Source organism: Ursus maritimus, unplaced genomic scaffold, assembly GCF_017311325.1.
Source record: "Ursus maritimus isolate PB19 unplaced genomic scaffold, ASM1731132v1 scaffold_16, whole genome shotgun sequence".
Classification (NCBI taxonomy): Eukaryota; Metazoa; Chordata; class Mammalia; order Carnivora; family Ursidae; genus Ursus; species Ursus maritimus.
Window position 1 is genome coordinate 47312690 of NW_024424008.1, and position 25383 is coordinate 47338072.

Here is a 25383-nt window from a genome sequence, read left to right on the forward strand (position 1 = left end):
TACCTTTCATTAGACACTAATCACTTTTGACTTTTTTATTATGCCTATCTGTTTATCCGTCTTTTCTCCCCGAGGCAGCCAGCTCCTTGAGGCTGAGGGCCGTGGCTGATTCATCTCTGTACCTGCACAATTTCAGACGTGAGTGCAGTAGGCCCTTAATGAATGGTTATTGAGTGCAAGAATAATGTGACATGGTACAGAAGCATTAGCTGTAGCTCAGGCGGAGGGTGCCCCCCCCACCCCGCCGGAACCAGAGCTGCAGGGTGCGGGGCGGGTGTGGGTCCCGGGCACCCGGGGCTGGGGCTTCTCCTCTCTGCTCACCTGTGTAAGGAACAGGGCTTGCCCTCAACAGCCCAGATGTGACCCTTCAAGTTGGAAAATCAGCCCCCCTTAATCCTTCGGGTCTTCCAGAGTCTCCCTGCTGAGGATTTCCAAGCATTTTGATAACTCTTATCTCTTACGGCGGGGGGGGGGGCAAAGAGGCTTTTTCGAGAGTCGGAGAGTCGGGATAGGCAGGATCTCTAGCTCTGCCTTCAGCTGCTCGGCTCAGCGGGTTAGAGCCCCGTCCTAACAAGAAGAGAGGCTTGGAGCCTCCTGGGAGCCAGCCAGCTTCGCTCCCAACCCCAGCGTCACCATTCACCTGGCACCACCTGCCCCTGCTCACCTCGGACCTCTCGTGCCCCTTTACGTACCCCCGAGCCCTGTGCGTCCGGTCATCCCTCCTGGTGGAGGAAGCCACGCCAGTGTGCAGGCCCCTCCACCCCAAACCCACGGCCCTCCTCCTCACCTGGGGCGCAACACAGGACCGCCCTCTGCCCTAGGCCTCGCCTGGCCAGCTCCCGCTCCCATTCGGACTGTATCTGGACTGGGACTGCCGTCACAAAGTAGGGCAGACGAGGGGCGCTAAAACAACAGAAATTTATTTTCTAGGAGTCAGAGATCAGGGTGTGGGCAGGGTTGGTTTCTTCGAGGCCTCCCTCCTCTGATCATCTCCCCATGCCCTCATCCGGTCTTCCGTCTGTGCACAGCTGTCTCCCCATCTCTTCTTCTTATGAGGACACCTGTCATACTGGATTAGGGCCCACCCTAATGACTTCATTTTAATTTAATTATCTCTTCAAAGACACCATCTCCAAATGCAGCCTCACTCTGAGGTGCTGGGAGTTAGGACTCTAACGTATGGGGGGGGTTGGACACAAGTCAGCCCATAACCTGGATTTTCACCTCTAGCCATCACCCAGCTCCCACCCCGTCTCTTGTCCACAGAGAGGTTAATCAGAGGCCACTTGTGGGGAACTGCCCACACTTTGTGCCCCCACCTCTTTAAAAAAAAAAAAAAGTATGTATGTATGTAATCTCTACACCCAACATGGGGCTCGAACTCATGACCCCAGGATCAAGAGTCACAAGCTCTTCCAACTGAACCAGCCAGGTATTCCTTTCCAACGGGCTCAGATCATGAGGGCCCCTGTTCTAGGAAAGCCCCACCATGCCCAGCTCTCCTCTCCCAACACCCTGCCTCACCACGCCTCTCTTCTCCCCTTGCCCTTCCGTCTCTCCCCTAGACCAGCTCCTTCCCCTTTGCTAGAATGTGTTCAGGGTCTGTCCACAGACCTCAAAGACCATGTATGGCTCTCTGGTTCTCCCTTCCATCTTACCTTCAATCCAAACCAGACTTCTCAAGTGATTGATTGCTCAACATTTTGCTGACTTCACTTCATCTCATATCCCCTTTGACCACTGTAACCTGCCTTCCGTCCCCACTAGCCCACTCTGGCTGTACGTACAAAGTCACCGAAACAACCATTGTTGTGCAGTCAGGGGACACTTTGACTCTTTGATTCTATCGCTAGCTGGCATTATTGTCCGCCGTCTGCCAGGGGCTGTTCCAAGAACATCACATGTGTTGTTTCATTTAGTCCTCACACAACCCTACAACATACTGCCCATTTTACCCGTGAGAAAACTGAGAAAGGGGCAGGGTGAGCAAATTGCCCAAGGTCACACAGCTCTTAATGGCAGGCTAGGTTTGGAGCCTGTGAGCTGCCACACCGCTCGGTTAAGCTGCCTCCAGGTTTCCTCTGAATCTGAGTCCTAAGCGTTTGGAGTCCTGAATCATGGGTCTTTTGCCTGAGACCCTCAAATTCCGAGGCTTCCATGACACGAAGCCCCTGGGGTTTTCTTCCTGCTTCTCTGACCATTCTGTCAAGGTCCACTGCTTCCTACTGAGTCTTCCGTACTAGTGAGCTCCCAGGGTCTGTGCAGAGCTCTCCTCTTGACGCACCCCCACAGGCTTCCTAAGTGATCTTGACCCTTCACCTACGTCCACCTGTCTGATGACATCTCCACATAAACATCTGATGAGCATCTCAAACTCATTAAGACCCTCTTACGTTCTTCCTGCGTTTAGCTAAAGACAGCACCAGCCACCCCAGCATCATGGCCTCACCTCAATCCCTCACCTCCAGTGGCTCTGGCTTTGCCCCTCACGATTTCCCAGCTCTGTCCCCTTCTCTCTCTCTATCTCAACACCACGGTCCAGGTTCAGTCCTTTCCTCTCGACTACTCAACTGCAACCTCTTGCCTCTCACCTGGTTTTCCCACCAAACTTCGAGTCACCGTGTGTCAGTCCTCAGTCATACCCACACGCAGCAGCCTGTCACTGCAAGGTGCAAACCCCTGCTTTCAGCATTCGGTCTCAAAATAAATGGAATTCCTTGGTGTGGCACACAAGACCTGGCGCTCTCTCTCTCTCTCTCAAACCTTATGTTCTGCTTCTCCGCTCATCCCTCTCTACTTTCTAGAAATACCGAACTACCATAGCACCCTCTCAACCCACGCACGTGCGAGTGCATGCACTCACATTCTGTTGTGTCCCTGTGCACTTTTACTCATGCTCCCCCTTCTGCCTTCCCACCTTTGCTCACTGACCATCTCATTCAGAAGGAGTCCTCAACTCAGACATCCCCTCCTTCCGGAGGCTTTCTCTGAACACAGAAGTTGATCAAGGGCAGCAAGTATGTAGCCACAGAATCCCACACACACTCTATTTCAAATGATCAGTGTCATCGTTAACTTCCCCTCTTTAATCCTTTCTATCCCCGGTGCCTGGCACCCTGCCTGACAACAGGAGGCAGTCTGTAAATGCTTGAGCCAAATGTGTCTTATGCCAACTTTTATTCCTTCCTTCAAAATTACTATTCTGACCCCATACATATATGGCCAGCTGATTTTGACAAAAGTGCAGTTAAAAAATGATATTTTCAACCAATTGCTCTGGAACAGTTGGATATCCATACGTTTACAAAGAAAAAGAAAAAGAACATCCAACCCTGTCTTGTACCATACATAAAACTTAACACAAAACAGACCGTAGACCTAAGTATAACACCTAACATTATAAAACTTCTAGGAGAAAATCTTTGTGGTTTTTAGTTAGAAAAGATTTCTTGGACATGACACCAAGAGCAAAACCCATAAAATAAAAAAAAATTGACAAAGTGGACTTTATCAAAATTAAAAATGTCTGCTCTCCAAAGACACTATGAACAGAATGAAAAGACAAGCCACAGGCTGGGAGAAAATATACACAAAAAGCATATACTTGATGAAGGACTTGTAACCAGAATATACAAAGAACTCTCAAAACTCAATGATAAGAAATCAATCCAATTTTTAAAGATTAAAGTAATCTCTACATCCAACCCGGGCCTTGAACTCACAACCCCGAGATCAAGAGTCACATGCTCCACTGACTGAGCCAGCCAGGTGCCCCCCAAACAATCCAATTTTTTAAAAAAATGTGCCAAAGATCTGAATATACACTTCAACAGAGAAGTTACATGGGTGTCAGATAAACATGTGAAAATACACTCCACATCATTAGTCATGGGGAAATACAAATTAAAACCATAACAAGATCTCACCATCAATCCAGTAGAATGGTTAAAATTAAAACACTCGACCACACTGACCTGGCGAGGATCTGGAAGGACTAGAACTTTCCTGCACTATTGGCGGGAACATAAAATGGCATAACCCCTTGGAATGGTCATTTCTTAAGAAGTTAACCCCCGCCCCCCCCCACCATATGATTCAGCCCCTCTACTCCTAGGTTATTAATCCAAAAGAAAGGAAAGCACAGGTCTACACAGAAACTCATACATAAATGTTCATAGCAACTTGCTCTGTGATAGTCGAAGACTGGAAACCACCACCCATAAGGGAGTGTGACTGGTAAATCCGTACAACACAATAGCACTCAGTGATAGAACGGAATTTAAGAAGTCAGACAAAGAGTAGGACTTTATGATTCCAGGTATACACGTCTAGAAAATACACACTAGTCTGTAGTGACAGGAAGCAGATTGGTGGTTGGCTGGGGATGGGTGAGCACAGGAAGAAGTGAGGAATGAGAGTGGCCCCACTTCCCTTGGGTGATGAAAAATTTCACCATCTTGACTGTAGAGATGCTGTAACGGGTGGGTGCATGGCAAAACTTACCGAGTTGCACACTTCGAAATATAGGCAGTTTGTTGTATGCAAATGATACCTCAATTTTTAAAAAATGCTTTGAAGAGAAAAAAGTTACTATTCTTCTGGCTTCCTCCTCCTTTCTCCTACCCTCTCTCCTCCCCCTCAGCCTTTTAAACTCTGTGATCTATACCTACTGCCTCCAATTCCTCTGCATCTTCTCCATCCTGAGCCTCCATCATCTCTGAATTCACTAAGGTTCTCCTTCCTTACAAATCCAAAGGTCTTCCTGTGGTTTTTTTAGGGTTTTGAGGCTCACATGTGACTGGAGGCTTTTTGTGGGTTGTCATGTTTTAACATCCCTGATACGACACTGGTCTGATTTTCATTCTGATCACCTTTGTTCCAAGCCCCTTTGAGCTCCAACTCCTTCCCCTTTTCTATAACCCTAGTTGGCAGTGTTCCCCAAACCTCACACCCTGGATTCAGTCCTCAGTCCACCTTCTCTTCATTGTATACTTTCTCCCCTGAAGAATTCATTCTCAACTATCAGCCCTATGTAGGTAATTCCAAAACCCCTATCCCCAACCCCACTTGCCCCTCCACACATCAGACTCCCATTTCTGGTTGCTAAAGCGAAATGTCCCCTTGGAGGTCTTTCCAAATTCCATGTCCCAAATGTAACCCATTATCTTTTCGTAGAATGGAGGGCTCCTTCTGCCTTCCCAGTTTCAATTAACGGTCCGTCTCCCACACGTGGTCCATGGCCGAGCTGTCCTGCACTTGCCCCAGCCCTTCTGCCACTCTCCCTGCTCCGTCACTGAGGACCACCGAAGGATGCGCTCCCATCCTGCTCTCTTTATGCTCCCACTGCCTCCACCCCTGCCCCTCTCCTGCAACACCCCTCACCTGTTTCCTGCCTCCAGGCTCTCCTGCGTAAACCCAGCTTCTCCATGTTGCAGATTCACCTGCCTGGCACCCACACTCTCCACAATCTGGCGCCACACGCCTTTCCAAGCTTATTTTCTACCAAATTCTTTGACCATTTAGTTACATCAAGGTAGTCCTTGCTGAACACTGAGTAGAGCCTGTCACTTTGCCCTCTCTTTTTTTCGACGTGGTCTCTTCTTCCTGGAAAGCATTCAGCTTTTCTTTACCCATATCCAAACCCTATCTAAATTATGTGCCATTCTCAAGTCCACTCCTGCCCTGACCCAGGCACGTGCTGGATGACTCCAGCCCACATTGATTCTGCCCTCTTTGAATCCTCCAAAGCGTTCACGGCCTGTGCCATTCATTCAGCACTTCATCTTGTGCTTTCTAACTGACACAGGCAATACATTCATCCACTTAATCATTCCTTTATTTATTAATTCATCAAATACCTATTAAAACATCTATCCTAACCAAGGCGCTATGTACTTAGAGAAGGATAAGATGTATCTCTGCTTTCAAAGTGTCCAGAGGAGAAAACGGCCATAAAGTCGAATAGCCACAATCCCATATGGTTATATGATATGATCAAACCCCACTGTGATGCATCCATAAGCCATCCAGGTGCCCACGGTGCTGGGAAATTGCAGAAAACTATGAGTGGGTCTTTGGCTCTCCAAGACATTTCCGGGGAGGGGTGGAGACAATAAGTGGTTTAAGAGAGAAAATCACAGAGTTCCCAGGAAGCACAGACGCTTCTGGGTAGCAGAGAAAAGTTGCTGGGAAGGCCTCGTGCATTTATCTATCGCACACAGGTGTCCCGTGCCTACTGTCCCCCGGGTACCGCACCAGGCTTCACAGAAAAAACAACCTTGAAGCAGGCCCATGAGCTTCCCAGGGAGGCAGGGAAACAAAGTGCGTTCCGGTGTGCAGAGCCTTCCAAAGCGTGACTTCCTCAGCAGGTGGCGAGCCCGAGCACCTGGCAGGAGAGGCTAGAAGGGAGGACAGACGCCTGAGCAGGAAGGACCTTGTGTGTCATGCCAGGGAACAGGTAACTGGAACGGTAAGAACAGGCGGACCTTCGACAGACGGTGACATCATGAGATTTGCATTTAGCCCTATCACTCATGCACTGAAGGTATACTGGAGCAGGGACTGATACGTGAGCTGGGGAGATGAGTTCGGGGTGATGTTAAGAGCCCGGGACAAAGAGACGCGGCAGGTACTGAGGGGCAGGACAGTGAGGGTCAAAGGGATGAGGTGGCTTTGAGCCTGATTCACGAGGTGCCGGGGTGGCTGGCTGGGGAGGGGAGGAGGTGTTGCGAGGGGCTTCTGGCTTGACTCTTTAGGGGGTGACGGTGATGTCACTGAGTAGCATCAGAACATAGGGGTGTAAAGATGAAAGCTGTTCTGTCCTGTTTCTGGAGAAGGGCCCAGATGATGAGTCTGGGGTTGTATTTGGTAAGTGTGGGGCACACTGCTTAGCAGCAGACGGTCACTGGCCTGGCTCCCCAGAGAACCAGTCAGGCTCAAGACACAGACCCGGGGGACCCCAGGGCCAGGATGGCGATGACAATTTGGATCTGGCACAGGATGGCCAGTGAGGAGAGTGCAGGGATGAGGCTCAGGCCCTGCGGACTCAACATCTATGGAGAATGTAGAGAAAGAGAAGCCGATACAAATGAGACGCCACGGTGAGGCTGGACGAAATCAAATAAAACAAAAACTGAGAACCGTCTATGAGCTTTGGCAACTTGGAGGTCACCGCGGAGCCTGGTGAGAGCCATTCCAGGAGGGGGTGGCGGCGGGGTGGGGGGGAGCAGCAGGCAGATCCAGCCGCTGGAGAAGGGGCTAAGAAGGTCGATGAGTCAAGCAGCTTGTCTTCAGGGAAGAAGTGTGATTAGGGCAGTAGGTGGAGTGAATCACATTGCCCAAGGAAGTTTTTAAATTCATAGGCGAGGAGCTCAGAAGAAAGAGCCAGAGGGGAGGGAGAAGCTGATAATGTCAGAAGCCAGGGAGCACTTTCTGAAGCAAGTGCTGCAAAAAGAAGAGCAGAGAAAGAGCCTGGGGCACAGGGGCACAGGGTTACAGGGTGTAGGCTCACGTGGGACAAGAGAGGGCAAGCTGAGAGAACGGAGAAGCCACCTGCGGAGACTGCTAGCTGGCCCCCAGGGCCTTTCTCCCGTTCTGCCTTCTAATCATGAAACACCCTGAGTGTCACCTGCATGGCTACCCAACCACAGAGCACACTTCCCGGCCTCCTCTGCAGCTGGGGGAGGCCAAGGGCTGAAGTGGGACAGTGAGTTTGAGTGGAAATGACCATGACACATCCAGGCCATCCCCCTGCCCTGGACTCTCCTTCCCTTTTTCTGCTCACTGTAAATACTGACCATAGGAGTGTATGGAAACTATGCACTGAGGAGGGCAACACTGCTTCCCGCCCTCCATCCCCGGCCGGCCCTGGACCACGGCCCACCTGTGGACCCACACTCACAGAAATACCCTTCTAGCTTTGAAACACGGCATGTGAATTCAGCTCGCTTTGCTACGGAAGCTCAGCCTGTGCCCCAGCTCAGCGCTGTCCAACAGGAACGTAACGCAAGCCGTGCTTGCAATTTCACGTTCTCTGGCAGCCCCATGTAAAACAAGTAAAAAGAAGCAGGCAAAATTATGGAATTAATTTAAATGATATACTTTCTTTAACCCAAATTTCCAGCTATTACTATTTCTACAATATAAAATCGTTGAGATCTTTTGTATTGTTTTCATACTAAAACTTCAAAATCCAGTATATATTTTGTACTTAACATTCCATCTGACGGGTGCCTGGGTGGTTCAGTTGGTGAAGCGTCTGATTCTTGATTTCGGCTCAGGTCATGATCTCAGGGTCGTGAGATCGAACCCCACGTGGGGCTCTGCGCTCAGCGCAGCGTCTGCTTGGGATTCTCTCTCTCCCCCTGCCCCTCCCCCACTCGCACAAGCACATGCTCTCTAAAATAAGTAAATAAATAAAATCTTAAAAAAAAAAAGAAACAACACTCCATCGGAATTCAGACGCGCCATATTTCAAGTGCTCAACAGTTAGTGACTATTACACTGGACAGAGTCGGTCTAATACTAATTGATACAGCTCTAAATAAATATTTGGGCAGAGGGGGAGTTGAGAGAGGCTGAGCTGGACAGCTTCCATTTTCTCTGAAAAGAGGCAAGATCATCACCTTCTGAGCAATAGTGGCAAAGACGGCGTGGGTGGTTTCAGGCGAAAGCTGAGAACAGGTGTTCCAACACGTAACCGTGGTGCTGTTTGGGCCCGGATGAAATGAAGAGAAGTTGGTGGGTTTTTGCAAGCACCCACCAGGCACAGATAAAAGCAAGGCAGGGGGACGTCTGTGCTATCATGGGTAGGAGTCACTGGGTGGGAGGCAGGATGAGGGGACACAGGAGGTGAAGGCACGACGAGGAAAGGGTGAAACCCAGGAAAAGTTGTCCAAATGAACAGACCCTGCAGCCCTGAAAGGCTATGGAAACTTGGGAGGACGTGGATACGTGGATGTGGCAAGAGCTTTCGTAGTGGGAGCAAGATGGAGAAAGCGGGGAGCATAGGACACTATTTGCAGGCCGTGGGATTTTGAAACTTTAGGTTTCAGAAGCAGAAGAGGACCCAGTGTTGCCACGATCCTGAGAGCGGGTTAGAAAGCGACACAGAGAGGAGAAGGCCACTGGAGGTGGAAGTTACGTATCCTCAAGGCAATGGCCCGAGACCACGGACCCATGGGTGCTGGGGACGAGCCAGCGAGAGCAAAGGTAGAGAAGAGAGGAGGTGGTGAGCCAGGAATCACAGCCCTATGCGAGAATTGCAGGAGCCGGGTGGAGTGGAGTGGAGGCTTGTGCTGGGGGAACAAGGCAGGACAGGCAAGATGGGGAGCAGGGAAATCCAGCTGTCCCCCCGCCCCTTGTGAGCAGTTGCCTCTGGAGATGGGTGAAAGGGAAGCACTCCATCCAAGTGTTTGGGTTCTCCCCAGAATGGGGCTCCGTGGCAAGCCGAAAAGGGCCTGCAGGGAGGTCTGGAGAGGACATCCGAGCTGGGGAGAAAGCACAGAGCAGCAAGGGGGAGTGATCCCAGGGAAGGTGGGTGATGGGGCCAGTGTCCCAGAGGAGGGGGGCAGAGTGCTGCTTTCTGGTGCCACGAGACAGCTCTCTGAATGGTGAACACCTCGAGGGCAGAAGCCACGTCTCATCATTTCCCGTGGCCCGCACACGACTCACTGCAGATGCGGGCAAATGCTACACGCCGTGCGTGCCTTCCAGACGTGTTAGAAGACCTGATCGCGATGTGTGTTGACTGTTGGGACTTTCACAACACTGTTCACCTTTAGCTCCATCCCTTCATCCTTCATCCTCCCACAGGTAACCAAAGCACATGATCCCTGGAAACAATTCACGAACACAGTCCCCGGCAGGACCAGCAACTACATCTGCATTTAGCGCCTTATTAATACAGCTGCTCTGTAAGGTCTCCGCATACCCCATTGATATTCCCATGTAACCCGGAGCTGCCTTCTCTCTCTGGATGGTGCCACCTCCCTCTAGGTTTTCTCCGGGGGAAGGACAGTCCCCATGGGTTCTCATGGTCACAGAGGGAGCCACCAGCTTTGGTGGCAGCTCCCAGGCTGGCTTTGGGTGGACCAGATGCACGACTGCGGCAGGGCAGTGCCGGCATCCCCACACTCAAGGCTCCCCGCGCACAGAACCGGGCGGGGGAGAGAAAGAGTGGGTGCTGGCGCTGCCCGTTTGTCTTCTCTAATGGCTCCCGGTGACAGCCTTCTGGCCGAGTTATGGGCTGAAGGAGAAGGAAAGCAGAGGCTCAGCGAGTGATGGGGGCTGCCAGGAGCCCTAATGGGTCGAGCACGTGCAAGGATGCCGGGGAGATCTGCCTCACGTCCAGAGGACACTGAGCCCAGGTCAGCTGCGCCGTCTGGGAGAATTCAATTCGATGAGCATGTGCTGAACACCTATCAGACACCAGGCACCAGGGGGTCGACAGCTCTGAGAACACAGGACGTGGAGACATAACGTGACTCTGGCTCCTGCTGTCAAACACTGGGGACGAGTTGGGGAGATGGTGATAGGGGTGGGGAGGGAGGCAGAGAGCACAAGCAGTGTGCCAGGCAGACTCTGAAAGGTGAGCTCAGTGGGGGTGCGGGCAGGTGCCATCCCCAGAATGCCCCCACCTCTGAGTCACCAGCGCTCTGTGTGGTCTGCTGACCCCCCGTCCCATCTCCATCCGGTCACATCGCCGTTACCTCAGGCCCCTGCCCTGAGTCTGTGGAGAGACCCTAGGCCATCATAGCACTGAGGGGTTCTTAGCTCCACCTTTTCCCCATAGCTGTGAATAAAGGAGAACTGTGCCCGCTACAGTTTACAGTGTGGGACCTTTGTCACCTCTGATCGGAAATGACAATTAGAATGGGAGCTAGAAATTTTGACACATTTGGATGATGCTAATGTCCTTTCACTCAAAGAAAAGGGCAAGCAAGAGATAATGACCGATTAGAACAGCTCGGAGTTCGTTGCAAGAATATGGCCAGAAAAATCCTCAGGGCCATTCCTTTGATTGCTTCCGCCTTGGAGTTATGTCTCTTTTCCCAGGAGATCAAAGCCCAAGTAATAGATCTTACTGGTTGTCATTATCTCCCTGGGAGTGAGACCAGGACAGGGAACATTTATCCAGGAGGACACTGGGATTTAGAGAGTAAGCTAGGGCCCCGCAATGGGCGAAGAACAGAATACGCATTTGCTCATTCATTCAAAAAATATATTGATAACGTCATCCTCTTTCTCTTGCCCTTTTCCTAACGTGGCAAGAGAGGAGCTTCATATCAACAAAATGTGTCAAACTTCTAACTCACATTGTAATGACTATTTCTGATTGGGGAGGACAGTCCCTGTTCTCTGTGCTGGAAAGCAAAGTTCCCGTGGAGCCTACATCTAGAATGTAGGTAAGGAACTCTGTCTCACTCCCGGTCAGCCGCCCCAAGGCCAGCACCTCCCACATAGTCTAGAGAGGTCTCAAACATCCTCTGTGGCGCCTCACCAAACAAATACCTCTCAGGTCTGCCTTCCCTCAAAAACACACTATATGCACCCTATTTCTCCTTGAGACTAATTTCGATTTCAGCAGGTGCCCATGGGCACCTCAGGGTATCCGTGGGGAACTGTATACGCAGTGCTTTGTGGAGGCATAGCAAGGAGGAGTGGAGTGGCCTCTTTGGGGAAGAGCAGCGGCCCTTGTCACTTAGAACCCAAAGAAGCACCCCAAGACATCAAGGGGCGCCCTCCAACAGGGACATCTGCCCAGGTTCCACGGCAGAACTCGGCAGACCAGGTCTTGGTCTCGGCAACCTCACGCTGACCAGCTGAGTCTCCTAAAGACGTGTTGTTGGCTGGAAGAGCTGCTTAGTGGCTGTCATCAGAATATCCAAAATGCACAGAGGGACCAGGGAAAAGAAATAGCACTAACCTGCAGGAGATAAAAGGCAACCCCATTCAGATGCCATATGCCACAGAAGTAAAAAGCTAGTAAATTTAATTTAGTATAGACTGTGCAATTACCTGCTTTAAAAATTAAGGACTGAGACCATAAACCCACTAAACTTCAAATCTTCATAATGAGCAGTTAACCGAGAGAGAGAAGGAAGAGAGGGAGCAGAAGGAAAAAGGGAAAAAAAAAAGGCAAGAGGACAGAGGACGAATAAAGGATGAAGGGAAGAAGGAGGAAAGAGAAAGGGAGAGGGGAAGAAGGAAAAACGCAGGATTAGCAAGAGTGCGAGATAGGCACCAAGGAAACAGGACAAAAGCATGGCACACGACACTCCCAGAGGAATTTTCTATGCTTGCGGTCTTCTGATTCTGTTAAGAAAAAGATTTAAAGTCACAATGGTAGGCACAGATGGAGACAAAATCTTACTCTGCTGAACAGAAATATTCATTTTTTTTCTTTCCATTCCTGCCACCAGCAGCCAACTTTAGAGCTGTGTTTCTCAGGCTCAGCGCTGCTGGTATCTGGAGCTGGATGGTTCTTTGCTGTAGGCGGCTGTCCTGGGGGTCACAGTAAATTGGGGGCACTACGACTAGATGCCAGGAACACCTTCCCCAGGTGTGACACCCCCCAAATGCCTCCAGATACTGTAGGTGCTGGCGCTCTGTGGCTGGAGTGTAGCAAATGACGAGAGGGGTGGAAGGAGGGGAGGTGAAGAGAGGGACAGAAGGGGTCATAATGCCCTGTGGGCCGTAATGAGAAGTTTAATTTCATTCGGGCTGCAACGGGCAGTCACCAGAGGGCTGTAAGCAGAGCCTGAAACTCCCTGACCCAGCTCTACGCTGTGTCAACTAGCCTCTAACCCACACCCAGCTTCAAGTGCTTTGACTCCTCTGAACGAACTTGAGCTTGCACCCGACACCCCTGGGGGGTATGAAAACAAAGACCGCCAGGTCCTACTCCCAGGGTTTCTGATTCAGTATCGGTGTGGGAAGCACCCAAGCATCTTCATTTCTAACAATTTACCAGGAGCTGCTAATACTGCTAATCCAGGGACCATGCTCTGAACAATCTTGATTCCTTCTAAGATATGTCTCCGATCACGCTATTTCCATTTGGAGGCTCTCCATGACTCCATCCCTCCTCTGCAGTCCCTATGTATTAAAAACCCAGTTTCTCAAAGTCTGGCTCAGAAACTAACTCTCACAGGGGCGCCTGGGTGGCTCAGTCATTAAGCGTCTGCCTTCGGCTCAGGGCGTGATCCCGGCGTTCTGGGATCGAGCCCCACATCAGGCTCCTCTGCTGGGGAGCCTGCTTCTTCCTCTCCCGCTCACCCTGCTTGCGTTTCCTCTCTCGCTGCTGTCTCTCTGTCAAATAAATAAAATCTTTAATAAAAAAAAAAAAAAAGGAAACTAACTCTCACACATACTTTCAGTGGTCACCCCAGGCAAACGGACCCCTCCCCACCGCCCAACCATCACACAGGTCTTCTTCAGACTCGTGTGAGAGTCTCAGTTCCCTTCCAAACCATGACCTCTACCAGGGAGGGATCGCCTCTTAATAACTCTGTTTAAAAATCCCTCTGTTTTCTGTTTTGAAGGAGGCAAGCTACAAGGAAGTCAAGTGCTTGTACGAACCACTAATACTGTGACTTCTTTTCACCCCACACCCATGAGGATGGTTATTAGCAAGAAGAAAAATTTAAAAAGAACCAAACCCAGAAAATAACAAGTGTTGGTGAGGATGTGGAGAAACTGGAACCCTCGTGCCCTTTGGTGGGAATGTAAAATGGTGCAGCTACAGTGAAAAACAGTATGATGGTTCCCCAAAAAATTACAAACAGAATTACCATACAATCTAGCAATTCCACCTCCGGGTATATATCTCAAGAGTCTGATGTATATGGGTATATATCAAAGAGATATCTGTATGCCCATATTTACAGAAGCATTATTCACAATAGCTAAAACATGGAAGCAATCCAAGTGTCCATTGGCTGGATAAACAGAATGTGGCATATATATATATAATGGAATATATATATAATGGAATATATATATATATAATGGAATATTATTCACCCTTAAAAAGGAGGGAAATTCTGATAGTTGTTACAGTATGGATGAGCCCTAAGCACATTATGCTAAATGAAAGAAGCCAGACACAAAAAGACAAATACTGTACGATTCCACCTGTATGCGGTACCTAAGAGCGTCCAACTTCATAAAGACAGAAAGTAGGAAGGTGGTTGCCAGGGGCTAGAGGAAGCAGGGAATGAGGAGTTATTGCTCATAGGTACAAAGTTTTGCAAGACGAAAAGTGTTCCAGAGATTGGATGGTGGTAATGGTTGCAAAACAGTGAGAATGGAGGCACCTGGGTGGCTCAGTTGGTAAAGCATCCAAGTCTTGGTTTTGGCTCAGGTCATGATTTCAGGGTCCTGGGATCGAGCCCCAGGTCGGGCTCCATGCTCGGCGGGAGTCTGTTGGAGGATTCTCTCTCTATCCCCCTCTCTCTGCCCCTTCCCCTGCTCTCTCTCACTCTCTAAAATAAATAAATCTTTAAACAAACAAAAAAACAACAGTGTGAATGGACATAAAGCCACCAAACTACGCACATAAAAATGATTAACATGACTTTACGTTATATGCATTTTACCACAACTAAAAGTGATTTTTTTTAAATACAAAGAATTGTTTTCTTTTTTTTAAAAAAAGATTTTATTTATTTATTTATTTATTTGAGAGCAAAAGAAAGAGAGAGCACAGTACGGGGAGGGGCAGAGGGAGAGGGAGAGGCGGACTCCCCGCTGAGCAGGGAGCCCAGTGTGGGGCTGGACCCCAGGACCCTGGGATCATGACCTGAGCTGAAGGCAGACGCATGACCAACTAAACCACCCAGGCGCCCCCAAAGAACTGTTTTCTTTTATAGATTATAAAGCACTTTCACATGTCTGACCTCATTTGTACCGTGTAATAATCTAGGAGATAATAGTAAAATATTGCCATTCCCATTTCATAGATGAGCGTGCAGAACCCCAGAAAGATTAAACCAACTCATGTACCCGCAGCTGACGTGTCGAGAGATTAAAAGTAAACATCAGATCCTTTGCTCCACTACAATATGCTGCCCAGTATATCACAATGCTTCTCCTAGAATGTTCTCTGTAGTAAATCACCTTTTATGTGCTAAGTGATGTATAAACAGTAGCCAGCTAGTTGGGAGGAAGGAAGGAAGAGAAGGAATTACTTGACTTGAGGAAGATTCCTCTCTCACGATTTAGGGAAAATCACTATTTTCTGGATGTTTCCATGTGTCTGGCAGTTTGCATATATTTCCTCTTAACGTTTGCATGCCACACCCTATATGGTGGGCATTACTGTTATTATTTTACAGGCGATAACAAAGAACATAGACCCCTTAATCACCTGACCACTTTCACTGTGACTTTGAATCCAGATCTGTGTGACTCTGGGCCCAGGTTCTCACTCCCAGCAAGCACAGCGGCCTCCATGTTCTAGAATGTCTGGTGGCCAATACGAGGCATCCATGTCTTCCTGCCTTTGGCTGGCAATCAACTCAACTCTCTCTCTTCCTTCACCACCAGCCCACCAGGGTATTTGTAATTGAAAGGGGACACCTTCCTGATATTGTCTCCCCTCCTTTGCCCTGTCCTGACCACCCTGCCTGTCTAGGCTTTCAGGATGAGGAGAGACAGGCCTGTGGGGGTTCTCCTCTACTCTGCCTTCTTCTTGGCTCACACAGGCCTATGGACCATCTCCTCCGAAGGCGGTTGTTCCCTCCTCTGCGTCATGAGACTCACACCTCTCAGGGATGTCTCAGGGGGGAAAGAAGAACCATTTCCAGTCAACTACACCTTTCTTGAAGCCCTTCCCTCCCTCCTGAAGGAACACACAAAGGAGGTTCTGATGCCGCCTTCTACCATGCAAGCACTCACCCCTCCCCAGTCTGACAGACGAGCAACAGGGTGCTTCCCATGCAGGGCTGGACAGACCCCTCCAAAAGCACAGGGTTCCCAGGGAACCTGCTCTCTGGACTCACAAAGACATCTTGCCCCACCTCTTCCAAGTCAGAGCTTTCTCCCCTCCCTGCCTCCAAAGGGTCTGCTACTCCAGAACTGCCTGAGCCGAGGGCACCCGCAGGCCAATCTGTTACAAGAGTGTGGAGGGATCTGAGCTCCTGTTGACTAGAAACAAAGGCTCATCCACCCCTGTGTAATGAACTTGGTTGCAAATGTGGCTCCAGCCCCTGGTTCTCCAGCAAAATCTATCATTTTGTAGCTTTCATTTCTCGGCACCCAGGACTGGTTAATCTACCAGACGTTAACCCACTCCATGAATCTGATGGTAATGAGGTCAACTTGCACTTTATTTATCATTAGAGCTGGCAGACCCAAAGGGTAATTTAGTGTTTGAAAAGGCTGATTTTAAAACTTTATGTCAGGGGACGCATTGCCAAATGCAGTCTAATAACTGCATCATTAAAGACAGACTAAAGTCTTCATTTAAATTCACGTTCATTTCACCCCTGTCTATAAAACACAGGGACGTCTACGGAGCGAGCCCTTAATCCTCAAAACAAATTTCTGGCTCTTCGTTTTCTCCCCCATCAGTCCTCCCGGAGTCTGTGGGAGTTTGCAGCGTGTCCGATCCTGTCTCTCTCCCATGTCAGCCCCCACTTACCAAAAGGACATTCATCGTCCTCAAGCCTCTGATGAACACCGACACTATGCCAAGCAAGGGGGTTGCGGAGCTGACATAGTCCCGGTCCCTGCCCTCGAGCAGCATACAGAAACGACACGTAGAAGTGAAAGCAAATATTCCAACATGATAGGTCCAGAACATTGTCCCCAGATAGCCCCCCAAGTCAATCCTCATGTCCTTCCGGTCTCTGCTCTGTGTCGCAGTAGCAGCAAGCCTTCCCTGAGCACCCAGCAAGAAAGAGCCCCCTGTCCCCACTGTCCCTTACCCTCTCCCTCACCCTACTGTGCTTTATTTTGGTCCATAGCACTTATCAGTATCCAGCACACTCTGCACTTCCTTGCTTTTCTGTGGTGTGTGGGTCCCCACCGCAATGTCAGTCAATGAACGGGAGGGTTCAGTGAGGGCAGGAATCTTATCTGTTGTGTTCGCGGCTCCGTCTTGAGCAATACTCACCCATGTGGAATGAGTGGGTGCTGTAGGAGAGGTATGTATACACAGTGATGCTGGAGTGCAGGGGGAGACCTCTTTCTGGGGGGTCAACTAGGAAGTCTTCACAAAGCAGGAGACCGTTAAACTGGGTTGTGAAATACAAGTGACTGGCTGGGGAAGGGAAATTCCTGGTCCACAGGCAGAGACATGAAACCAAGTTGTCCCAAGCTGGGACCTGGGGTGATTGGAAAGAAGGGAGAAAATGAAGCTGGAGTTGTTGGTGATGAGGGGGGTGGGCTGTGAGGGGGCTTTTAGGCCATTTGAAGGGACTTGAACCTGATCTCAAAGGTACTAGCTGAGAAACCTGTAACAACATCTTTAGAATCGTAGGGCGGACCTCCAGGTGAAGTTTCTAGTTCCCTAGCAGCTCTCCCAGTACAAGTCTCTGCTAGGCTGTGTGCTAGCCAGCCCCCAGGTGGCCCTGACCATCTCAGCCTCCTGGCATTCATACCCCTCACACCTTCCGGGGGCTGATCTGCCCGATAGCAATTGACAGAAGTGATGGATGTCACTTCTCACACTGTGGTCTGTCTCAGGGTGGGACTGGGAGGCACCACCACCACCACCACCTTCACCCCTCCCGCTCTGGGGAAAGCGAGCTGCTGTGCTGTGACCAACCCTACGGAGAGACGCACATGGTCAGGGGCTAAAACCTCCAGTCCACAGCCAGCAAGAAACCGAGGTCTGCCAACAGCCACGTGTGTGAGCTTGGAGCTGACCGTGGCCACGGTCAACACCTCCACGGCAGCCTTGTGGGAGACTCTGAGCCAGAACCACCCAGCTAAGTGGCTCCTGGATTCCTGCCCCCCAGGAATCGCACAAGATAACAAACACTGTTTTCAGTCACTAAGTTTCAGGAAGATCTGTTACACAGCGGTAGGTCACTCACGCAGCCTAATTCCCCTTCAAGATCATCGGGCGAGCCTCCCACCTTGGCGACGGAGACGGGAGGAGAGGTGGAGGCTGTCACTTCTGTAAAGGCCACTAATCCTTTAGGTGGCCTAATGAGGTCTGGCAAAAAGGAAGGGGAGCTTCAGATCCGCTTCTGCAAAGCCCAGTGGGCGGGAGACTGCGTAGAGGCCAGCCCCCAGCTGCGAGGGGACACACAGCCCTCTCTCCAGCTCTGGGCCACTGCCTGCCTGCCTGCCTGCCACTGTGTCCCACGTGGGTCCCAGAGGCGCAGCAGAGACACGAGCATGGGTCCATTTTACCAGCCACCCCCCCACATGTTTAATTCATGAACTCGTCAGAGGGCACTGCAGCGGCGTCTACACGGCCATACCAGAACTGACAATTCAGGGCAGGTCTTAGCGCCTGGAAAACACTTGGAGGCTGGCCTTTCTCTGACATGTTTAGTAAGTATTATTAACCCTTTCTTTCTTTCTTTCTTTCTTTCTTTCTTTCTTTCTTTCTTTCTTTCTTTCTTTCTTTATATATATATATAGCAAGTGGGGGGAGGAGCAGAGGGAAAGGAGAGAGAGAATCCCAAGCAGGCTCTGTGCTCAGCGTGGAACCCAGCACAAGGCTCGATCTCATGACCGGAGCTGAAATCAAGAGTTGGCCACAAAACTGACTGAGCCACCCAAGTGTCCCTCGTTAACACACTTAATAAGAAGGCCTTAGGGACACCCGGGTGGCTTAGTCAGTTAAGCATCTGCTTTCAGCTCCGTCGTGACCTCCAGGTCCTGGGATCGAGCCCACATTGGGCTCCCTGATCAGTGGGGCGTCTGCTTCGCCCTCTCCTTCTGCCCTTCCCCCAGCTCATGCTCTCTCTCTCTCTCAAATAAATAAAATATTGAAGAAAGAAGAAGAAGGCCATCATGGCCCGGTTTGCAGACAAACCAAAGCACCTTCTCAGGGAAGTCCTCCCAGCCTGCCATTGGATCATGTGGTCTACTGTCTACCTAGTAACAACCAGGTAGCAAAAGAGGCTCGGCCTGACCCGAACGACGCTATTTCATTTTTATTTTTTGTTATGGATACATAATTGACATAGCACATGGTGCTAGTTTCCGGCGGAGGGCACGTGGGTGAAGACATTCTGGTACTGCAGTATGATAACCACTGCAGTGTCAGCAAGCACCACCAGCACTCACCACCCCTCTTCGTGGTGAGAACAGTGAAGATCTAGTCTCTTAGCAACTTGGAAGTTTACAGGACAGCACTGTTGATTATAATCACTATGCCGTGCATTACATCTCCAGGCCCTCACGACAACAATAAGAACACTTCACAAATACCCCAACGGGGTACGGTGTGTGGTTGGGAGACGGTCAGGCCCTCCCAAGCTCCAATTTCTGCTCCACCACACAGTGTCTGCCCTCAGGCAACGTACTTGGTTTGCCTGACCCAATGGTTGTCATTAGGGTTGCCAAGGGGTTTAAATAAGCAGCCGCATATCATGTACCCAGCAGGTGCTTGGGAAAGGTTTTCCCTGAGATGACGTCAGCATCTCATCATACCCCATCCCACTCCAACCGGGACGATGGAAATTCCCCTTTTCTATGCTCTGTGCGTACGTTAAGCATCTACAAATAGTACCTGTCGTTGTCATGTTTTATAATTTACAAAGTGAACTCATTAGATCCTTAGATAATCTGGCGAGGTCTAAGGGGCAAGGACTGTTAGCCTAGGTCTGCTCAAGTCACACAGGTGGCAAAGGGAAGAGCGGAGACTAACTCTCCTCCCCTCAGCCGCCCAACTCCAGCTGCATCTCTGGCACATCCCCAACATTTTCCTCCACACACGTTTTCCCTCTTAGGGGAGCTTCTGTGTGGCTTCTATGTGGTTTCACATGTGAGAGTTCAGATTCTTCAATCCACAGAAGGTTCTGGGAAGCTGGGATCCCAGGCTCATCAACAGATCAGGTGCAAAGAAGTAGAGGCCCAGGGACGTTCTGGAACATGGGATAAGGAGCTGCCATGTTACAAGCCCCTCATCTGATACCAACTCAAATGAAGTTAAAAATACTGAAAACATAAACCACCCCAGGGTGCCCAGGGCAGAGAAGGGGGTGGGAAGGAGGAACCAACCGCTGGGCTCCCTCATCCTCCTCCCCCAACTCCACCTGTACCTACCTCTTTATCGCCTCTCCATCAGTGGCAAAGGGGCCAAGCATGCTAGTCTGTCTGTGTCACTTAGATTTTCATCCATTCATTCATCCATTCATTCATTCACCCACCCTCAGCTGAGCCACCATGTGGCTCACTAACCCTTTGCCTCGATCCTACCATTGCATCTCTGACTCCACACTCTCCTACCTAGCCTTCCCGATCATAGAATATTGACTATCAGGTCCCACTTTGTGACGGTTAATTCTGTATGTCAGGTTGGTGATGGTATCCAGATATTTGGTCAAATACCAATCTAGATGTCACTGTGAATACATTTTTTAGGATGTGATTAGCATTTAAATCAACAGACTTTGAATAAAGCAGATTACTTTCCATAATGTGGGTAGGCCTCATTCAATCAGTTGAAGGCCTCATAAGAAAAAAATTAAGATTCCCAAGGAAGAAGAAATTCTGCCTTCAGACTGCCTGTTGGCCATTTGTATGTCTATTCAGTTCCTCTGCCCAATTTTAATCAGATTGGGGTTATTTTGTTTTGTTTTGCTATTGAGTTGTGGGAGTTCTTTCTATATTTTGGATATTAACCCCTTATGAATATGATTTGAAAATATTCTCTCCTCTTCTACAAGGTGTCTTTTCATTTTGTTGATGGTTTTCTTTGCAAAAGGTTTTTAGTTTGATGTAGTCTCAACTGTGTTTTTAATTTTGTTGCCATTGCTTTTGGTCTCAAACCCAAAAAATTATTACAAAGATCGATGTCAAGGAGTTTACCCTCTGTTTTCTTTTTCTTTCTTTCTTTCTTCCTTTCTTTCTTTCTTCTTTCTTTCTTTCTTTCTTTCTTCTTTTTTAGAGAGAGGGAGAAAGAGGACAGGGTGGAAAGAGGGAGCGGGATAGGGAGAGAATCCCAATTAGGTTCCATGTACCAGCATGGAGCCCAACACAGGGCTTGATCTCATGACCCTGAGATCATGATCTGAGCTGAAATCAAGAGTCAGATGCTTAACCAACTGAGATACCCACCGACCCTAGAGTTTCAATTCTTAAAATTTAAGTCTTTAATCCATTTTGAGTTAATTTTATGTCTGGTGTAAAACACAAGTCCAGTTTCATCCTTTGGCGTGTGGCTGTAGTTTTCTCAACACCATTTATTGAAGAGACTATATTCTTGGCTCCTTTCTTAGAAATTAATTGACCATATATGCATGGGTTTATTTTTAGCTATTATGTTCCATTCATCTATGTGACCATTTTGAAGTCAGTACTACAGTGTTCTGATCACTATAGCTTTGGAATACAGTTTGAAATAGAGTATAAAGCCTCCAGCTTTTTACTTTGGCTACTCGGGATCTTTTGTAGTTTCATACAAGTTTTAGGATTGTTTTTCTATTTCTGTAAAAATTGCCATGGAATTTTGACAGGAATTGCTCTGAATCTATTGATTGTTTTGAGTGGTATGGGTATTACAACAATATTAATTCTTCCAACCCACAAGCTCGGAACATCTTTCCATTTGTCTTCTTTAATTTCTTTCATGAATTTCTTGTAGTTTTCAGTGTACAGATTTTTCACCATCTTTGCTAAATTTATTCCTAAGTATTTTATTCTTTGATACTATTATAAATGAAATTATTTTAATTTTGCTTTTTGATAGGTCACTGCTAGTGTACAGAAATGCGATAAATTTTTGTATGTTGATTCTGTATCCTGCAGCTTTACTAAATTTGTTTATAGTTTTAACAGGTTTTTTTGGGGCAAAGTCTTTAGGGTTTTCTATATATAATATCTTGTCATCTGCAAATAAAGATAATTTTATTTCTTCCTCTGATTTAGATGCCCTTTATTTCTTTTTCTTGCCTAATCACTCTGGATAGGAGTTCTAGTACCATGCCGAACAAAAGTAATAAGAATGGGCATCCTTGTCTTATTCCTGATCTTAGAGGAAATCTTGCAGCTTTTCACCAATGAGTATGATGTTAGCTGTGGGCTTGTCGCATATGGCTTTTATTATGTTAAGGTACGCTTCTTCTGTACTCAGTCTGTTGAGTTTTTATTCATGAAAGGATATCTGCATCTACTGAAATGATCCTATGATTTTTAGCCTTTCCTTGTATTAATGTGATATATTATACTGGTTAATTTGCAGACATTGAACTATCCTTGCATCCCTGGAATAAATCCCATTTGATCATGATGTACAATCCTTTTAATGTACTATTGAATTCAGTTTGCAAATGTCACACTGAGGATTTCTGCATCTACATTAATTAGGGATATTGGCTTATAATTTTTTTTTCTTGTAGTGTCCTTGTCTGATTTTGGTCTCAGGTAATGAGGTACAGCCTTGCAAAGTGAGACTGGACATGCTCTCTCCTCTTCTACTTTTTAGAAGAGTTTGTGAAGGGTTGGTATTAATTCTTCAAATGTTTGGGAGAATTTACCGCAGAAGCCATCTGGTCCTGGACTTTTGTTTATTGGGAGGTTTTTGATTACTAATTCGATCTCCTTACCAGTACCTGGTCTGTTCAGATTTTCTATTTCTCCATGGTTCAGTCTTGTAAATGGTATGTTCCTGGGAATTTACCCATTTCTTCTAGGTTATCCAATTTGTGTGTAATTGTTGGTAGTAATCTCATGCTACTTTGTATTTCTGTGGTATCAGCTGTAATGTCTCTTTCATATCTAATTTTTTTTTTAGTTCTATTTTTCTTGGTAAGAGTAGGTAAAGCTTTGTCTGTTTCATCATTCCAAAGAACCAACTCTTAGTTTCACTGATCATTTCTACCATCTTTTTCATCTCTATTTCACTTATTTCTGCTCTGAGCTTTGTTATTTCTTTTCTTCTACTAACTTTGAGCTAAGTTTGTTCTTCTTTTTCTTGTTCCTTGAGTTGTTAAATTAGATTGTTTCTTTGAGATCCTTCTTTTTTCTCAATGTAGGGGTTTATCACTGTAAACTTTCCTGTTAGAACTGCTTTTGCTGCATCCCACAGGTTTCGTATATTGTATTTCCATTTTCATTTGTCTCAAGATATTTTTTCTCTTTAATTTTCTTCTTTGACCTGTTGGTTGTTCAATAGTATGTTTTTTCATCTCCACATATTCATGAATTTTCCAGTTTTGTTTTTGTAACTTGTTTCCAGTTTCATACCATTATGGTTAAAAAAAATGCTTGCTATGATTTCAACTTTCTCAAATTTATTAAGACTTGTTTTGGGGCCTAACATATGATCTATCCTGGAAAATGTCCAATGTGCCCTTGAGAAGAATGCGTATTCTGCTGCTGCTGGATGGATTGTTCTGTAAATGTCTGTTAAGTCCACCTGGTCTAACATACTGTTTCGGAGTTGTACTTCTTGAGGGTCTAATCCTGACATCTGTTGCACCTGCTAACTCCTGTACACGGGCTTTATCTGTGGAAATCCTTTGCAGCCAGGGTTCAAGATTTGTCCATTTGTGGAGCTCTGCTTAGCTTATGAGAAACTTCAGGAGCATTACCAGCCTGTTATCACTTTTTATATCGATGTTGCAACTTGGTAATTCTTGGGCCAGCAGGAAGTATAAATTCAAACCTCAAACCCATTAAGGGTACCCCGTGGTTATAAAGTCTCAGAGAGACCATTTTTTCTCATTCAGTGCCCAAGTTATCACCCTGTGCTTAAGAGTGGGCTATTTTATAAGTCCCATTTTCACTGAGGGCATCGTCTTTATGTGGGATTCTCAGTTCTCCCCCTCTCTCTTACGCAGTTCCAAGGTCTTGCCTCCTACCTCTTCATGGCCAATGAAATCCAAACTCCTTGAATCTGGAGACTAGCAATACCCCACCCCCCATCCCCACTCCAAGCTGCCACAGCATCAATTTACATGCTTACCACTTGCTTTTCTGCTTTCTCTTCATTTTTAGTCCCTTGTGGTTTTCCTTACTTTCCTTCTTGTTCAGCTAGTGTTCAAAGGTTTGTTATTATATTTGATCCAGTACTTTTTGGTATTTTCTGGGAGAGGAGTCTTCAGTTTATCTAGTCAACCATACTGTCAGAAATAGACATCTGTTGTATTTTAATTGTTTGCCTGCACATCTGTCCACCCCCCTGGGCCTGCAAGCTTCTTGAGATAGCATACTCAGTGCTTACAAGCACGGGCTTCAGAGCACAGGCTGCCTGGGCTCAAAGCCTACCTCTGCCACTTACTAGCTATGTAACATCGGGCAGGTTACCTAATCTCTACATCTCAGTTTAACCATCTAAAAATTGTAATAACATTAGCATACACCGTTATGATGATTAAATGAAATAATAGATGCTAAAATCTTCAAATGAAAACAACACCACGATAAACACTTAATACATATTGCTATTATTGTTAGGATGGTACACAGTAGATAGATGCTCGGCAAATATGTACTGAATTCATTATTTTCAACTTTATATCCTCATTACCTAGCATAGTAATGCTGGCACATCACAGCATTCAATACAGATGTAATGAGTTAATATGACTAGATGAGTGAATGAATGTATCAATATTTATACCAATTCTCTTTACTGTCCAAAGGGAAGAGATCCCCTCACCTGTTAAGACCAGTCCTTCCATGGGGGTGCCTGGGTGGCTCAGTCATTAAGCATCTGCCTTTGGCTCAGGGCGTGATCCCAGTGTTCTGGGATCGAACCCCACATCAGGCTCCTCTGCTGGGAGCCTGCTTCTTCCTCTCCCACTCCCCCTGCTTGTGTTCCCTCTCTCGCTGGCTGTCTCTCTGTGTCAAATAAATAAATAAAATCTTAACCAAAAAAAAAAAAAAAAGTCCTTCCAGCAATCTCCTAGCTCCGACCCTTCTCCACTCCTCACATGTTTTCTCTTGTAACTCCACCTTCCCATCCCTCTTTCCGCTTAGAATATAACATGCTCTCATTTCTCCCGTGTAAAACACGCACACACCACACACACATACACGCATGCACGTACACACTCCTGCTTTGAGTGGATGTCTTTTAATTGCATATTCTGGCCTATTCACCAAATTCAGCTTTTGGACCAACTCCTTTCTTGACCTTCTGAGACTGGGTTGGATGCCCTTTCCCATGAGCCACTGTTTCCTGCCCGAATATCCATCCCTATCTTTAGGCATTGCATGGTCATCGTCTGTTTACGAGAGGCTGGGGAATAT

The 25383-nt window shown here is 47.6% G+C and overlaps 1 protein-coding gene across 1 annotated transcript in view; it reads right to left on the reverse strand.

The window, feature by feature from the left end:
* Positions 1 to 16911, reverse strand: part of GRIK4 (glutamate ionotropic receptor kainate type subunit 4) — a 197302-nt gene extending 180391 nt beyond the window's left edge. Inside the window, exon 1 of the mRNA XM_040631118.1 lies at positions 16646 to 16911. The gene's annotated coding sequence lies outside the window, so the exon portion shown is untranslated. The remainder of the gene's footprint in view (positions 1 to 16645) is intronic.
* Between the last annotated feature and the right edge of the window lie 8472 nt (positions 16912 to 25383).